A 16405-nucleotide genomic window follows, 5' to 3' on the forward strand; every position below is an offset into this window, starting at 1 on the left:
AAAAGATTATAATAGCATTCACGCACTTTAAAATTAGTTTGACCGGGACTTTTTTTTTTTACGCCTAATATTATTTGGGACCCGGGATAGCCCTTAGAATATTATTAAAAAAGAAATTGATAATAAAAAAAAAACAAGGGGGGACATAACCCGCCTTACCCCAACCCAGGAGAGACAAGTCACTCTATCACTCTCAAACCCAAAAGAAAACACTTATAAAATAATTATTACATTCGAAAGACTGGTAAACCACCTTTGTCCTCTCGAATGATGCAACTAAGATCATCCGGAAGAGGATCATCACCATGGAAAATCAAATTTATTGTAGACTCACAAGCAAAATTAGCTAACCAATCCACTGCTTGATTGCTTTCCCGAAATGAAAATGAGATGTGGGCTCTCAGAGAATCACAGAGGTTAATAACTTCCTGAAACCAATACCAACAGCTCCACAAATTACAGGATCTTTAGGTAACTAGCTTCACAATCAAGGAGGAGTCAGAATTAACATAAAAATCAGAGAGACCCAATTCCCCACACAATCTCAATCCATCTCTAAGGGATATCAACTCAGCTATTGAATTTGAACAAACCCCATAGAAATTGGAGAATGCCGCAAGAACATTCCAATTGTTGTTTCTAATAATGCCTTCCCCACCACTAATGCCCGGATTTCCCTTACTAGTACCATCCACATTCAGTTTAACAGTATGAAAGGGAGGGCACCAATAAATAGGAACAAGAGTCTTACCTTGATTAATACGAGGATTTAACTTAAATACCTGCAGAATAAGATAATCTCTCAAAGAAAGGGCTTTAGAGAATTTAGTGGGATAAGTGATCTCACGAATCCAATCTTTAATTCTCTCAATGATGGTAGCTGATGCATGTGAGCCTTCACCATGCCTTCTCCTATTTCTTTCTCGCCATAACTCCTAAACAATAAATGTTGGCAACAAGCCCGTGATGTACTCGCAAATACCCTTGACACCAGCACGGGACTGCCAATAAAGGATCCTAGTACCAAGCCTGAGTTTGATTGGAACATAACTTTGTCATTACTACTCAGATTTAAGTAATATTAGGCTTGTTAGAAAGCTGGTTTTGTGCTATACCTAATGCAAAAAGTCTCATGTAAAAATAAAAACATTTGATCAATCAAACTTATCATAGAACAAGAGAATTTCTCTAAATGTTGATTTTTGATGACTTAATATGACTTAATGTTGATTTTTTATGATTTAATGTGGCTTAATGTTTTATTTTTGATGGCTTAATGTGGCTTAATATTGATTTTTTATGATACAAGGTATATGTAGCATATTAAATAGTGTTAGAAAAGAGGGGGAAAAAAAATAACACTTGGTCGCCTTGGTTCTCCTTGGCGCCATGACAACTATGGTTGGGATTCCATATATTGGCCATAAACAACAGCAAAGCAAGGATTCAAAGCCTCAAGGTCCTCAACTCATTTTTTTTTTTTAAAACATCACTTTTTTGAACAATTTCAATTGAATATACTCGTCTCTCAGTACAATACTCTCTATTTAGTGTTATATGCATAATACATGTTATATATAGTTCTTTTTAACCTTTTTTTTTTTTCAAATGCAAAATTGTATAAAAAAGTGTTTCCTATCCATTTATGTGCGTATTTTTAGCATATCTCCGATATACGATACACTCCGATACTTATCTTAATTTTGGCCGACCGATGTTGATACTTTAATCCTTGGTCAAAGTAGCATTTTGGGTTTGATTTTTTAAAATCCAATGTTTACACTATGTTTAGAAGGCTTAAAATAGGTCGGATGAAAAGTTTCATGACCTAACTTGGCCATATGGTCATGGAAACCCATCCTGCGTTTTCTTGTAAAAAAAATACCAGGTTTTGCCAAGGCGAGATCTCGGTTTTGAGCCTAAGCAAAACAAAGGGCGAAACCGAGACCTCAAACCATGGCAGCCCATTGGATTGCCATCTGCACCCTCATGGGCCTTTTAGACATGCATTTAGGCCTCCATATGGGATTAACATCTGCAACCACATCAATTCCCTTGGTGTTGGGAAAAAAATTGTCCTTGAGTTAAAGTGTTGAAGTATCTTCATGAGTCATGATGTGATCAGCACCAATCTTCTTGTTCAGCCCGAGGAAGAAAATATGTTGAGCTACATGTGGTCCTTTGCTTTCTCATCAATATACTGATGTGGTAGGACAAACTCGATAGGTTGACTTTTCTTCATTAAATCAGCAAGCGCTCAGTACAAACCTCCACTTGTTCAGCCACAACTTTTTCCTTGTCATCATTAGCTTAATTTCTATGGTTGTAACTTCACTCCTAGGCTTGAATTGAGCAACATCAGTGTCTTTCTTTGGCTGTACTTACTGTAGGAAGGTTAGAATTTTTTTCGTGTGTAAAAATTTCTTAAGTAGTTTTTTCTTTGGACTTTTTATTTCTTTCTTCAGCAACCCACAAAGACAAATTGATGTGATGTGTGAGGAACCTAAAGAAAGCATAAGCTTTTTTCATGATCAAGTTTTCCTTTTATGTTATTACTACCATTGTATGCCCATTTTGATGATGTGCTTTGTGGAAGAAAAAGCTTGACACCAAGTGCCATCATAGAAATAAGAAAGAAGACAAAAAGTAATGAAGAAAACTTCATTTCCTTCATTGCGAAACACTGTAGTTTCATCACACATATCCTCCATAACTTGCGATATGGTACTTTCCTTGCATTCATCATCCACATATAGCATAGCGAAGCTCTCATTAGGTAGTTGAAGATGAATACAGAAGACATGAAAAGGCATATTTGGCTATAGTTTAAAACTTTTGGCGCTGATACCAAAGAATGCAGTTCAAGGTTTTGAAAAGAATCTAGAAGCAAGGATTACGATCAAGATCAAAATTGAAGTTGATAGGACTAGTATAGGATCTGAAATTTTTGGGTGAATAAATATTCATTACCAAAGAAAGAAAGCAAAGGAGCCCCGAAACGAACGAGAAGAAATACAAAGAATCTTTACAAGGGAAAAGCATACCCCTCAAGGGGAGGGGGAAAGCAAAGAAGAAGGTAGGTCCCAGGATACAACAATATGCATGTTCCTTGGGAAGGAGACACATCTGGAGAATTTGGAGTCAAAACTTCGAAGGAAAATAAGTGAAATTTAATATCTCGAGATCAAACAACCAAATCTGGTGAAGTGTAAGCTTTAACTAGACCTATCAATCAACCCAAGATCTTGAAATCAGGTGAGACATAACAGTCGATATCCAGGCTCTTTATATCTCAAGATAAATTCTACAACTCTAGAATGTGAGTAGATTCTAATTGTCAGAATTGAAGAGCAGTACAATAATTACGTAATAGAGACCTTTGATAACCAGATTTAAAAGGAGAAATTCAGTTTCAGCAAAGATTCAGAAATTGGTGTAGGGGGAAGGACGGAGGGAGGTAGGGAGAGAGAGAGAGAAGAAGAATAGGAAGAAAGGATTAAGACATAGCACATGATTTGCAGTATAATTCAGAACAAGAAGAAGAAGAGGGGAAAAGAAATGGGATAGATCCGAAATACCACTCCTGTGTGCCTCAAAAGCTCAAAAATTCTTGAAAAACTTTAATTTTATTATAAAAAGCATGTCTAACTGATTTTTTTTTTTTTTGTTGGGGGGGGGGGGAGGGGAGGATACATTTGTGTGTATATATATATATATATATATTATCTTTTAAATTTCCTAAATTAACTCATAAAAGGACTCCTAATTCCTCTGTCATACTGACTAGACTAAATGGATTCAAAACAGAGCTCTTTTTTAGCTAATAAGTATCGTAATCTAACTCTACTAACCTTCTGTACGAACTTCACTACCACTTTATGGGCTTTTATCTTAAGCCTGTGATAATGAAACCTAAGAGTTTTCAGCCCATTGGATTGCCATGATAGATTGGACCATTCCAAACACACCATAATCAATTGATCTGGAAAGTAATTGCAGAATAGAGCCAAAACAGAGCAGTTGAGACTGAAAACAGTACAAGCATGATCCTATTTTCTCTCCTAATTCTCTCTCCTGATTTTTTTTTTTTTCTGTAAAGTAGTTTTGGAGTCTTGAACCCATCCATAACAGAATCGATGGGTATATTTTATTATTTTAGGTAGTGTTATTGTGGACTACTATATCCTTTTTTGAAATCAGTAAGGGTAGTATAATACTTTCTGTAGTAGGGTTTTGGGTATATAAGGTGTACTATTGAGCACCCTTTACTGTCATTATTTTCTTTAAAAAATCAATACAATACTTACTAGTGAGAATCCTGTGACCATTTTTCTTCCGCAGTTTTTCTTCTAATTTTGGCTATGGCTAACATCGATCATCCAGTTGGTGATTCTTTGGGCAACAAGCCCATGATTGCCTGAGTGGAGTTGCAGAAGAAAAATATGGAGTTATTGCAGTCTATGCAAACCAGTTTCAAGCCTTCAATGCAAGGGATGCATGACTTGATCAAAGCCTTGACTGATATGATATCTCAAACTCATATCAGATCACGTTAATCTGCACCATGCGCAGAAAATCCACAGTAGTAGAAGATGATGGAGAGTATTGAGATGCAGAACATACCAATTCCAATACACTTGGATGGATGCTAACTTCAACCACAACAGGTCACATGCTAGAGGTGCAAGGGGATGAATTCCCGAGAGGGGCACCAGATACTGTTTATTCTATATCAAAATTGTCGGCATAGAAATTGAACTGTAAGTGTAAGGTAGTCTGCAGCAAAATTCTGCCATTTGTCAGCCCGAAATAATTTGTCAAGTCAGAGGCACGGAGGACAGCAACATTTATTGAAGGATTGTGAGGTCCCATACATGACAATGTGGTGTTGCTAGTAGCCTAGAACTGTGACAGTGAAAGAAGCAGAGCGGCTGGCTGTTTGAGTAGGTGGTCAACTAGAAAGACCTAACGTTAGATTGCCACAACAATAACAGGTTCTCTGGTGGGGAATCCTCTAGGACTGAAGCTCCTAATAAAGGGAAGGAGGTTGTAGTGGCTGGACAGAAAGCATCCCCAAAATTTACAAGAAAAAATAATGCTCTGCTCATCCAACATTCATTCCAGAAGAGAAATCCCAACAATCGCAGAAAATGGAATGCAGGCACAGGAGAGACAAACCAATAGGCCAATCTTTATGCTCACCCCATGGGTGACACTTGTACACAGTGGGGAGAAGGGACATAACTCTACTTGCTGTCCCTTCATCATGTTGCACTACAGTAACCCCTCTAGGGCATTTGGGACGGCAGGTAGAGTTATGTCACTTCTCCCCACTATGTGTACTAGTATCACTCATGGGGTGTTGGTATACTCGAATCCTCTTAAATCTGATTCCTTATGGACAGTGAAAATTCTGGCTGATGTTTCATGGGTGTGGCGCAAGATCATTGCTATCTACCCCTCTATCTCTTCAGCCATCTCCTCCCAGATAGGCAATGGGGCAAGCACCTTCCTTTGGCTTGACCCTTGGCACCCTAAAGGAATCCTATATCACACTATAAGTGCCAGAAGCATCTATAACTCAGGCTTATCCAAGTTTGCCCTTGTGGCTGATATCTTATCTTTTGGCAACTGGTCTCCCCCGGCTCAAGCATTGACCCAACTTGCAGATATATGGAACTCTTTGCCGATCATTCTAGTATCCCAGTGGCAAAGGCAAGACACTATCCACTGGATGCCTTCCTCTTCTAAGCTCTTCTTTGCCAAGGCAGCTTGGGAGTTCGTCAGGTTTCATGGCCCGGCCTCTCCATGGCATAGGCTCATATGGTTCACGCATCACATTCTCCGCTAGAGTTTCACGGCTTGGAAAGTCTTCACTAACTCCTAGCCCACACAATCTTTCCTCATTCAGAGAGGCATTCTGGCTAACCTTACGTGTATTCTTTGTGGCAATGAGCCAGAGACTATAAAGCACCTCTTCTTTGCTTGCTCTATCTCCTCCTCCATCTAGAAAGAGATCCTTGACAGATGTTGGTCAATTAACAGGAGGATTCTTTCTTTTCTTAGGGAGTGAATTTGGATGGATATGACATTTCAGGGAAGTCTATTTGTGATATTGTGGGAAGGCTCACCTTTTGCGCAACAATACATTAGATCTTGATGGAAAGAAATCATAGGAAATGGACCTCCAACTCTCGCCCTCTTGATAAGATTTGGGGCTCCACCTCCTTTGATGTCAAGGCCAAGATTTCATGGGTTACCTACACTTGTAATCCCTCACCTAGAAACTATCATATTGTAAATTCCTGGGAGCTGCCCAACTCCACTATCAGGAATACCCCACTCCCTGAGTTTGTTTTGCTTTCTCCCCCCTCCCTTTCTTCGGGGCTATAAGTCTTTGTTTTTTCTTTCCGCTTGGTATGAACTATTTATTCACCCAAAAAAAAAAAAAAAATACCCATGGGGTGAGTTTGAAGAGGTGGTTGAGGAAAATGTAGAATTTAGTGAAGATGCTCAATGTGCCTATGCAGATGACGGGACAGATTTCGAGGTAGTCCAAAGTGTTTTTTTTGGTTAGATAAAGAGTTACAGGGTACAGACTACAAAGAAGCGAGTTATTTCTCAGGAATTTAACAGTTTTAGAACTAAATGTATGGTCAAACATTTGGTCTGTGACATTTTATTACAGTGATTATGAGCCCGATGTGGTGGTAGACAAGCTTGGACTGACGATCACTGCTCATATAGAACCATACTCGGCTGGCTGGATCAAGAATGGGCATAAGTACAATGCCCAACATATGGGCAGAGACAACTTGTATGTGTATTGCAAAGGTGAGGGGAAAAATTTCCTAGCTCCTTTGGAAATGAAGGAAAGACCCCCAAAGCTTCTCAAGTGGAGGTGCATGTCCTTCTTGTCACTTAGAGATTCTTAGAAGAATCTAAGGAGCCAAGAGAAATTTTTTGATTAGAATTTTAAGAATTGCAGTCTATTAGTGTATTGGACCACTTAGGCCCTTGTTCAATGAGTTTTCTAGTCTATTTCCAGAGGAATTATCAGATGGTTTACCACCTATGTATGACATAAAACACACTCTATACCTTGTACCTCTCACTACGTGGTGTGGACCTACCAAACTTGCCCCTTTAGCATATGAGCCCCAAGGTGCATGCCATATTACAAGGTCTAGTGGAGGACTTACTTAAGAAGGAATTTGTGCAGCAAAGCATGAGTCCTCCTGTTTTTCCCGCCTTTTTAATGCGTAAGAATGATGGAAGTTGGCATTTGTGTTGATCGTAGAGCTATCAACAGGATTATTGTGAAATTTAGGTACTCTACCAGACAAGGTTCTAGGTTTCGGTTTTGAGCCTGGTTTCGATCAAGATGGAAACCGAAACCAAAATTTCATTGAAAACCTAGATGTTTTTTCCAGCAAGTTTTGATGGTGGGTTTCAAGGGCCAAATTAGGACGTGAAACTTGTAGGAAACCGTATTTTAGGCTCTCTAAATATAGTGGAACCTTTATATTTTTTAAAAAATATACCCAACATGGTAGTTTTGACCTCGGACCATAGGTTGGTAGTGTATGTTGTATACATTTTCTAATATAGCCTATTGCACACAATGTTTAGTACTAGAACATATAGTAACAACTTAAATATGAATTAGGAATGAATAGACATCAAATTATAAACTATTTCATAAATCATACATTGAACATTGTTTGTTATAAAGAGTCAAATATATCAAAGTCAACAATACAAGTAACAACTCACCTCTATGCCCATCTTAGAATCCTAGTACCATATTGAGTTTTGGGGAGGATCAGAACGTCCAGAATGTTGTTGCTGCTGCCAAATTAAGTTATCCTCCGACTGTATCATAAAAGCTAGTTATATTATAGTATGGTGGAAGAAAACGCTTGAAGTCCTCTACAATGCCTAATAAATGGAATCATCAACATATTGGAGGTACCCTAACCTAGGATATAGATCTCTGAACCATGAGGAACTCGATCGAAAGCCTTTGCTACTGGATGGTTACTGGGGAACCGGTATCAACATGTATGGTTGGGGGGTTGGGAATGAAAAGACGTCCACAAATGATGACCCATTGTGTGACTACAACAACAACATCATCCAAAATCTTATCCCAACTTAATGGGATTGGCTACATGGGGATTCCAAACAAGGACGAGCGCAAGGATCCATGCAAAAAGATTGACGGGTTATAGCTAATTATAATAAGTGCTTGGCTGTCAACCTGACACACCACTACAAATTAGCCACAGGCTTATAACGATCGACTACAATGAGGTATCTGTTGTCTACCTGACGTACCATATAGATCGGTCAAGCCAGACATGCATTACGTCCACCTAGGTAAGCAACACAAGAACCTTTTTCATGCTCTTAACAAAGGCACTTTTGGCCCCATCGCAACCCATAGAATATCCATGCATAGTGGTTCAATGCACAAGCAAAGAGCCCACAACTACAAGAAAATTAATAGCCACTCACGTGCATTACGTCCACTACCGACAGAATCCACCACCAAACCTACTACAATGTAATAAGGATTTGGTAGAAGAAAACTCGATAGCCCCACTAAACACGAAAGGAAGTTGTAACATTACTAGAAATATAATTGACTCATGACCCATTGTGTACCTAACACTCAATAAATGATGACCCATTGTGTGGCTAACACTCATACTTAGAGGGTAATGACATTGAAGAGCTAACCTGGCTATGGCCACCATACTCAATTACTCACCATACCAAGCATAGTTTGAACTAGTTCTCCCCGTGGCATATGATGGTGCATCCGTGCATGCCACTGCCCTTATAATTACCACTCATCCATTCTCATGCTTCCTAGGGCTTTCGTCAAGTTCATAACTTCGACGTCTATGAACTCCATGCTATTATCCTCCTCCTTAGGTGGTCGCATGAACTGCCCTTATAATTACCACTCATCCATTCTCATGCTTCCAAGGGCTTTTGTCAAGTTCATAACTTCGACATCTATGAACTCCATGCTATTATCCTCCTCAGGTGGTCGCATGAACTGATGAATTATGCCTCTCGAGTAGCTTGCACATGCCCCTACGTGCATTGTGGTCCTTATCCTGTGTGGCATGAGTGAGATTTTTTTTGGATGAATAAATAATTAACAACAAGGGGAAAAAGGGGGGAGGGATATACAAAGCCAAAGGCAGTGATACAACCCTAGGGGGCAGGGGAGTCCAGAATTGACAGAGGAAGCCCCCAGGAGACAACAGAAAGCCTGTTCCGTGGGGTGTCAATGACTGGACAATGGGGGACAGAACCAAGTTTAAAGGAGACATTAAAGTAGATGGCCTTCCAAATCAAGTCAAAAGATTTGAATTTGGAAGTCCATTTACGAAGGTTGCGTTCCATCCAAATATGGTTAATGGTTGCTCCAAAACCAAGTTTCCCGGCGGTGTCCCAAATGGTAGAGCCAGAAAAGGTCTATCAATCCAAAGCCATTATCTTGACAGGGGGAGGGGGTTCTCTGGGTAGGCTAGCATTTGGAAGGGATAGCTTCTAGATGCGGGAGGAGAAAGGACAGTCAAAGAATAGGTGGTTGGTGTCTTCTTAGCCATTCCAATAAAGGTAGCAAGCAGGGGGCAGGGATCATAATTTTTAAGGTGGTAAGGCGATGGAGGCGTTTGAGGGTCTTTCGAAGCGCCTTAGCGATAAGGCGGGCATAAAGCGTCGCCTTATCGAATAAAGTGTTCCTGTGTAATTTTTTATAAAACCAATCTATTTGGCTTAAATCCTAGTTGAATCCTATTACTCATATGTTAAATAAATATTAAGGGTTCATATTCATACCAATGTAAGATATTCATCAAGAAAACAAATCAATAAAGTGAATAAACTAAGTTCATCTTCATCAATCATCAATCGTCAATCATCAATCATCAATCATCAATCATATTAACATATAATATAAATACATAATTATGAAACAAAATTATAAATATAAAGAAAAGAAGACGTAAAAAATACAAGTATTTATTATACTTACCTCTATGATGCCAAAATGAGTGCCTAAGCCCTAAGGTCATCCACTATATTTCTACTCCTGTCAAAAAATAATGAAGCTCACCGCTGCCGGAGCAAAATGGTCGTCTGGATCAGTGGTTCTTCCTTATTCCTTGATTCCTTCTCAAAGCCCTTTCTCAAAACCTTTGACAAAATCCAAACCCTGTTTGTGAATCGTGTTTTTGTTTTGTTTGTTTTGGTTATTTTTGGTGGAGTAAAGCTGATCCCATACATCTCAAGTGTTAACAAAACCATACACCTACCAATAAAAAATCTATATTTGGAATCTTCATCAAGTAATTTTAAAATGTGTTTAAAAAAAAAAAACCCCATAAGGCGCCACTGCACATAAGGCGGAGCATTGCCTTACCATCTCTAGACCGCATCAGCGCCAAGGCGCTAATAAGGCGACGCCTTAGCAGCGCCTTAAAAACTATGTGTGGAGGTCTCTCAAGTTTTATTATTTTTTCTCAACAATGTCGAGTGTTCTTCTCAGAGGTCTACTGCTATTATAATCAGGTATTTATTGTTTAAATTTTTCTACCCAGAATTCTCTGTAGAAGTACCATCGGCCCTGTCTGCTATAGATGTTAGAAGTGTCTGTTAAGGCTGAAATTCTGATCGATTGTTCTCCTATTCCCCACTAAGGATCGATCCATATCTGGGCTGATTCCGTGCAGCCATTAAAGAGATATTCAAAATCTCTCATATTTTGTCCTGTAGTGATTTTTTCAGAACAGAACCAGAATCGATTGCTTTGGTTTGTCCTATTCTGTTTCTGTGGTTCCTGCTGTTGATTTGGGACTGTTACCTCATTTTATTGCTGCTGGTTTTATTTATTTGATCCTATCTGACTACTACTGGTTTTACTTAATTGCTACTGGTTTTCTGAGATCGTTATATACTATTACTTCTATTTTCTGTTGGTCTAATCATAGTGGTTTGTGGGGTGTAATCTGGTTGTTCTCTAGTCTAAAAGTTCCTGCAGTTTTGGGACTGGTTTGGTTGTCAAATCCATTCCTACATTAGAGATGCCTTGGGTGAGAGGCCCAGGACTGAGATAGTCCCCTATCCCTTATCCCCTTCTTCTCAATTGTCAGTTTTAATTTTCTTCTGAAGACTGTTCGAAGTAGTATTTCTATTGTTTGACATCAGTGTAACAATAGTATTGGTTCGTGTCTGAACTAGCATCTACATTAATGTTGCCTTCAGAAGAAGGCATATTTTAGGTAGTGGCTTCAAGAAGAAAGCTAGACTCATATGATTCCCTACATGAAGAACATAAGCAAATACAGATGTGTTTGGCTCATGGTTTAAGATCTCTCTCTCGCCCCCCATCTCGCTAATCCAAAAAAAAAGAGATCTCAACAAATCTCACCGAGATCATGTATTTTTTTGCGGTCAACTCGGTGGTCATATGGTCTTTGTAGTCCCTAAAAATAGGTATTTACCCTATTTTAGGACTTCTAAGCGCAATGGAAACATTACAAAAAACAAAAAAAACAAAAAAAACAAAAAAAAAAAACTTAAAATGGTACTTTGACTTCGTACCCTATGTAAGTAGTCTCCAGTTATTCCACAACCAACACATGACACACCATAATCTTAAGAATTTAAAAGACATCAAAGATAATTACTTAATTGATTAACAATTAACATTGATGATTGATGAGTTAAATTAATATACATTTGAAAATTTGAAATGACACAAGATAGGATTGGAGATCCTCAAGCAAAAGCACCAAAATTCTTGCCCCTTAGTGTTTTTTCTTCAAAAAAGTAGAGAGAGATGAAATCTGGCAAGATCTGGCGAGATCTAGCGAGATTTTGGCAAGATTTTGCGAGATTTGGCGAGATCTCAGTGTTTTTACACCTCGCCTGTGATCTCGTCTCGCTAATCTAAAAAAACGAGATCTTAACGAGATCTCGCTGAGATATTGAACCATGGTTTGGCTCTCAATTTTGTTGGGATACCATGGTAAATATCATGTATCCTTCTTTGGAAGAGACATGCATGGCTCCTTGAATAATGTATAGGAGTAGGGAGTAGTCATAATAGTCTTCTTAGGACCCATTAGAATAATGTCTTGCTGCCAAATTATGCAAGAAGTTGCCCTACATGAACAGAAAATTGTTATGTAAATATGCTGCCAAGAACCCCTTCCATATTCCAAAGGTACTACCCTCTTTCAACATAATTTAACCTTCTATGGTTAATTGAATATAATTGATGCTACTTGAAATTTTGTTGCTCTCTTTTCATTTGTGGTAGATTGCCAAGTATCTTGAGCAAAGGTGCTCAAAAGAATTGTCTTCTGACTTCTGAGCACAACAAATATATCAATATCATCAAATAAGTATACCATTATTTTTTTCCCTTACTTATTTTTCTTGATTTTTAATCTACGCATAATTGTTAAATAGGAGGAGCATTGTTGTTCCTACCTACAAAATAAAGGTTACATTCAGAACTTCAATAACTATAGTGGCATAAAACTCATAAGTCATACTATGAAATTGTGGGAGAAGGTTATTGAAGCCAACCTAAGAGGAGAATCTACTATCTTAGAAAACCAATTTAGTTTTATGCTAGGTAAATCCACGATAGAAGATATTACTTGCTCAGGAGGTTCGTGGAAAGATATAGAGCTTGCAAGAAAGGTCTCCATATGGTCTTTATTGACCTATAAAAGAAAATTTTCATATAGATAAGCAATATGTAGCAGAGATGAGGATGTTGAGATGAATGTGCAGCAAAACTAGGAAGGATAAAGTATAGAATGATCATATTAGAGCTGATTTGGGAGTTGCCAGAATTCAAGATAAGCTTCATGAAAGTTGTTTGAGATGGTATGGACATGTTCAATAGAGACCTAAAGATGCATCAATAAGGAGTGATCTAATTCAAATTGAAGGATACAAAAGAGCAAGGGGCAGGTGATGTAGATCAGACTTGCACAAGGAAGGGGATGTTAGCCCCATCAAACCAAGCCCAGTCTTGGTTCAGCCACGCCTTTCCAGCCCCCATCGATCAGCAGATTTCAGCCCAGATTTGGTTTCCTTTTTGGGTCCTTCTGGCCAGCTCGGCAGCAACAACTGTTAGAATCTTCAAGAAAATATCTACTAATTTCAGTCTTGTGCTATATTGCCTTAATATAAAGATACAGCTGCAGGAAATAAGGAAGTTACTGTTCACGTGAACAGTGACCAGCCCATTATTTCTTCAAGAATTTGTTGCCTTTTTGGTGTTTAGAATCTTTTGTTAGACAAGGAATTAGTTTAGGAATATTTTAGTGGTTACTTTCCTTTCTTGTTAGTTTCCTATTTTTGTAACCTTCTATTATGAAGGAGCTGTTGTGCCTATTTAAGAGGCTAACTGATTGTAATCAAAAGGGAATGAATTTATTGACTGAATACTCTTTGGCTGAAAGGCTGTTATTGAGAGGTGAAATGCCTAAATCCTTGAGGGGTGTGATACCCAAAACTTAAGGGGTGAGCTACCCATTCCATTATTCTCTTTCACCCTTCTCAACCCTCCATCTGTTCTATTTTCTTTTCTTTATCTTCTTCTTTATTTATGCTTGTGAGAGAGAGATCCAAGAGTATTTTTGAAGCATCGGCTGAAGGTACAGCAGCATTCCTGAGTTGCAGAACAAGAACAGCTCAGTTCAGCCATCGGTTTTCCCAGAATTGAAGGATTCAAGGAGTATCGATAGGGTCTGCTTCTCAACCTCTGTTCTGTAATTCTGGAAACCATCTGCAGGAATTAATGACTGTTGAATGGTACAATCAATCAAGGAATCAATCCCTGCTGCCCAGTTGAATCCCTGTTACAGACTTCCCCTGTTTTGGCTGAGACCCAGTTCTGCCTGGGATTGATTTCTGCTGTTGATTCTGTTTCTGGTTTATTTTCCTGCTACTGCAAGTGTTTGTCTAGGATTAAATCTGGTTCTGGTGGGACAAATCTGATTTTCTAATTTTGGGTTTTATTTCCCTTCGTTCTACTACTATTTCTGGTTTCTGTCAAGGCTAATTATAGAGGTCAGATTTGAATTGGTTTGAGCTTACATATTGGAAATTGTTACCTAGCATAACCTACTTCTACATTAAGTGGTATCAGAGCTATGGCTGGAGAAGGCTCTAACCAATACACACTGGAGAACGTGATGAAATCCCTCCAACAGTTGGCCTCAAGGATGGACAATATGGACCTAAAATTTGAAGAGTTGAAAGTGATGGAGGGCCGGTAGGGGTAGGGGTAGGGAAGAAATCCCTGAGAGGGATCTCAAAGTTGCAGGGGAGAAGGAGAAATCACACTAAGAAATAGGGGAAAAGAAGAATCACGCACATATGCCCACAGGCTTCACAAATAATCAAACTCAATTCATCTTTTTAATCTGTCTAATAAGTTGGATTATATGCCCGTATATAATAACTGAAAATTAAAACTTGCCTAATAAAATCTAAAACTGAAATTAGCAGCTTCAAATTACTTCCTAAATTCTAACTAAGGAAATTAGAAACAAAATAAACTCAAACTGGTAACTCCCTAATTGACTATTAACTACCCAAATTAAAAGATTTCAAATAATCCCCAAATAAAATAAAATCCTAAAGATTCTAATGAATGCAAAAATCCAATCGGACGCGGTTCATCTTGATTGAGATTGCCTGAGGGTCAGCCTTGTTCAATAGCATCGATTCTGTATCAACTCCCCCGATGTTGAGAAAAACTCGTCCACGAGTTTTAAAGAACGATAACAATAGAAACTCACTAACGGGGGTGAATTGCTAGTTATATACGGAACAAAATTGACGATGTGAAGCTTTGGAGGTGCATTCAAGTCCGGAAAATCACGGGGAATAACAAATTCATGATGGTGAACAAGTGGCATTGCATTGATGTCCTTCACTACTTGATCCAAAATTTTCTCTTTTTCTGTTGTCATCACATGTTCCACAATAGGATGGTCTTCCACTTGTGTTGATGTCTCTGGTTCAACTTGTGGTTGTACTAGGGGCATCACTTTCTCTGACTTAACCAATCCATGAAGATCAAATTTTCGACCCATGTGGTAAGCCTGGAGGGTGCACATATTGTTGTCACGATCAAGAATAACATCCCGTTGTTCCAACCAGCCTCGACCCAATTTAATGATGCGCTGAGGAGAGTCAAACACTTCACAAAAAGCACCATCATAATAAGGAGGAACAAAAAATTTAACAAATACATTATCCTCCTACTCAAAAAAAATCTGACTGGTCTCTGACAATATACCCACCACAGAGCTGGAGACAAAATTGTCATTTAGTTGCTCATCCATTAATAATTTAACAGACTTTCCATTAGGCAGCCGCACTCAAAACTTGAACACAAAGGAATCCATAACCAATCTTGTGCCGGTATTGCTTATGGACCCACAAAAGAACAAATAATTCAACTTAAACAATCCCGTGACAATATTGTAATTTCTGGTACAATTTAGAACCCTTTAGAGTGAAATAGCTGAATGGGGACAGATCTGGAATTTGCCCTAAAGGAAGAGTTCAGTTTTGGAAATAACATGGTGATGGGGTCAAACTGAAATAAAGTTTAAATGCAAGGGTTTCATTGTAAAACAAGAGGCAGGGGCTTAGGGGTAAATAAGAATTAAACAAGGGCTTAAGTGGGTTTCAAATACTTGGTTACCATCAACCTCACGACTCCACCATGGCGGAAAAACTGGATGGTTTCAGTTGATGGAACTGCTCCACCAGAACTTCGATCGATCCAGCACTCTGGAAGAGAGATCGAGGGTCGAAGCACTCTGGTTTCCAACCGCTTTCAGAGCAGAAGAAGATGCCACAAGCTCCGAGGGAAATCCTGCGACCTGTAACTGGCAGAAAACAACTCAGATTGATTTCTGGTTTCAAATCTGTTATCCTCTGAGTTGCAGAAGCCTGGGATGGAGCTTAGGGTTTGGATTACTGCCAGGCAAGGGGTTTCTTGGAGGCAAGAGACCAACAAGGCTAGTCAGCTTCAACCAAGGGATTGTGACTACAATGAAGATGGCGATCAACAGTGGGGACTTCGCAACGAAGAATTTGACGTGCGGCCGGAAGCTCAGAACCAGGTATGTCTTTTTTTTTTTTTTTTTTTTTTCTTTTATTTTGCTGGTTGCTGCTGGAACCCTCAGAGATGAGATTTAGTCGACGAAGATGAAAAAGAAAACAGTCGGTGGGATGGTTCGACTTCTTTGTTTTGAGCAGAGACAATCGTTCAAGAGGGGGTTTTGATCGAGGATTACAGGGGTGGAATGGGTTTCAGCAGAACTTTTTCTCCTTTTTTTTT

General features: G+C 38.9%; 1 protein-coding gene across 1 annotated transcript in view; it reads right to left on the minus strand.

Annotated features, from left to right (window-relative positions):
* Positions 1 to 11780: 11780 nt before the first annotated feature.
* The window catches only part of LOC122063481 (INO80 complex subunit D-like), a 15243-nt gene continuing 10618 nt past the window's right edge, over positions 11781 to 16405 (minus strand). The window contains exon 3 of the transcript XR_006135349.1: positions 11781 to 12758. The gene's annotated coding sequence lies outside the window, so the exon portion shown is untranslated. The remainder of the gene's footprint in view (positions 12759 to 16405) is intronic.

This window comes from Macadamia integrifolia, unplaced genomic scaffold, assembly GCF_013358625.1.
Source record: "Macadamia integrifolia cultivar HAES 741 unplaced genomic scaffold, SCU_Mint_v3 scaffold1338, whole genome shotgun sequence".
Lineage (NCBI taxonomy): Eukaryota > Viridiplantae > Streptophyta > Magnoliopsida > Proteales > Proteaceae > Macadamia > Macadamia integrifolia.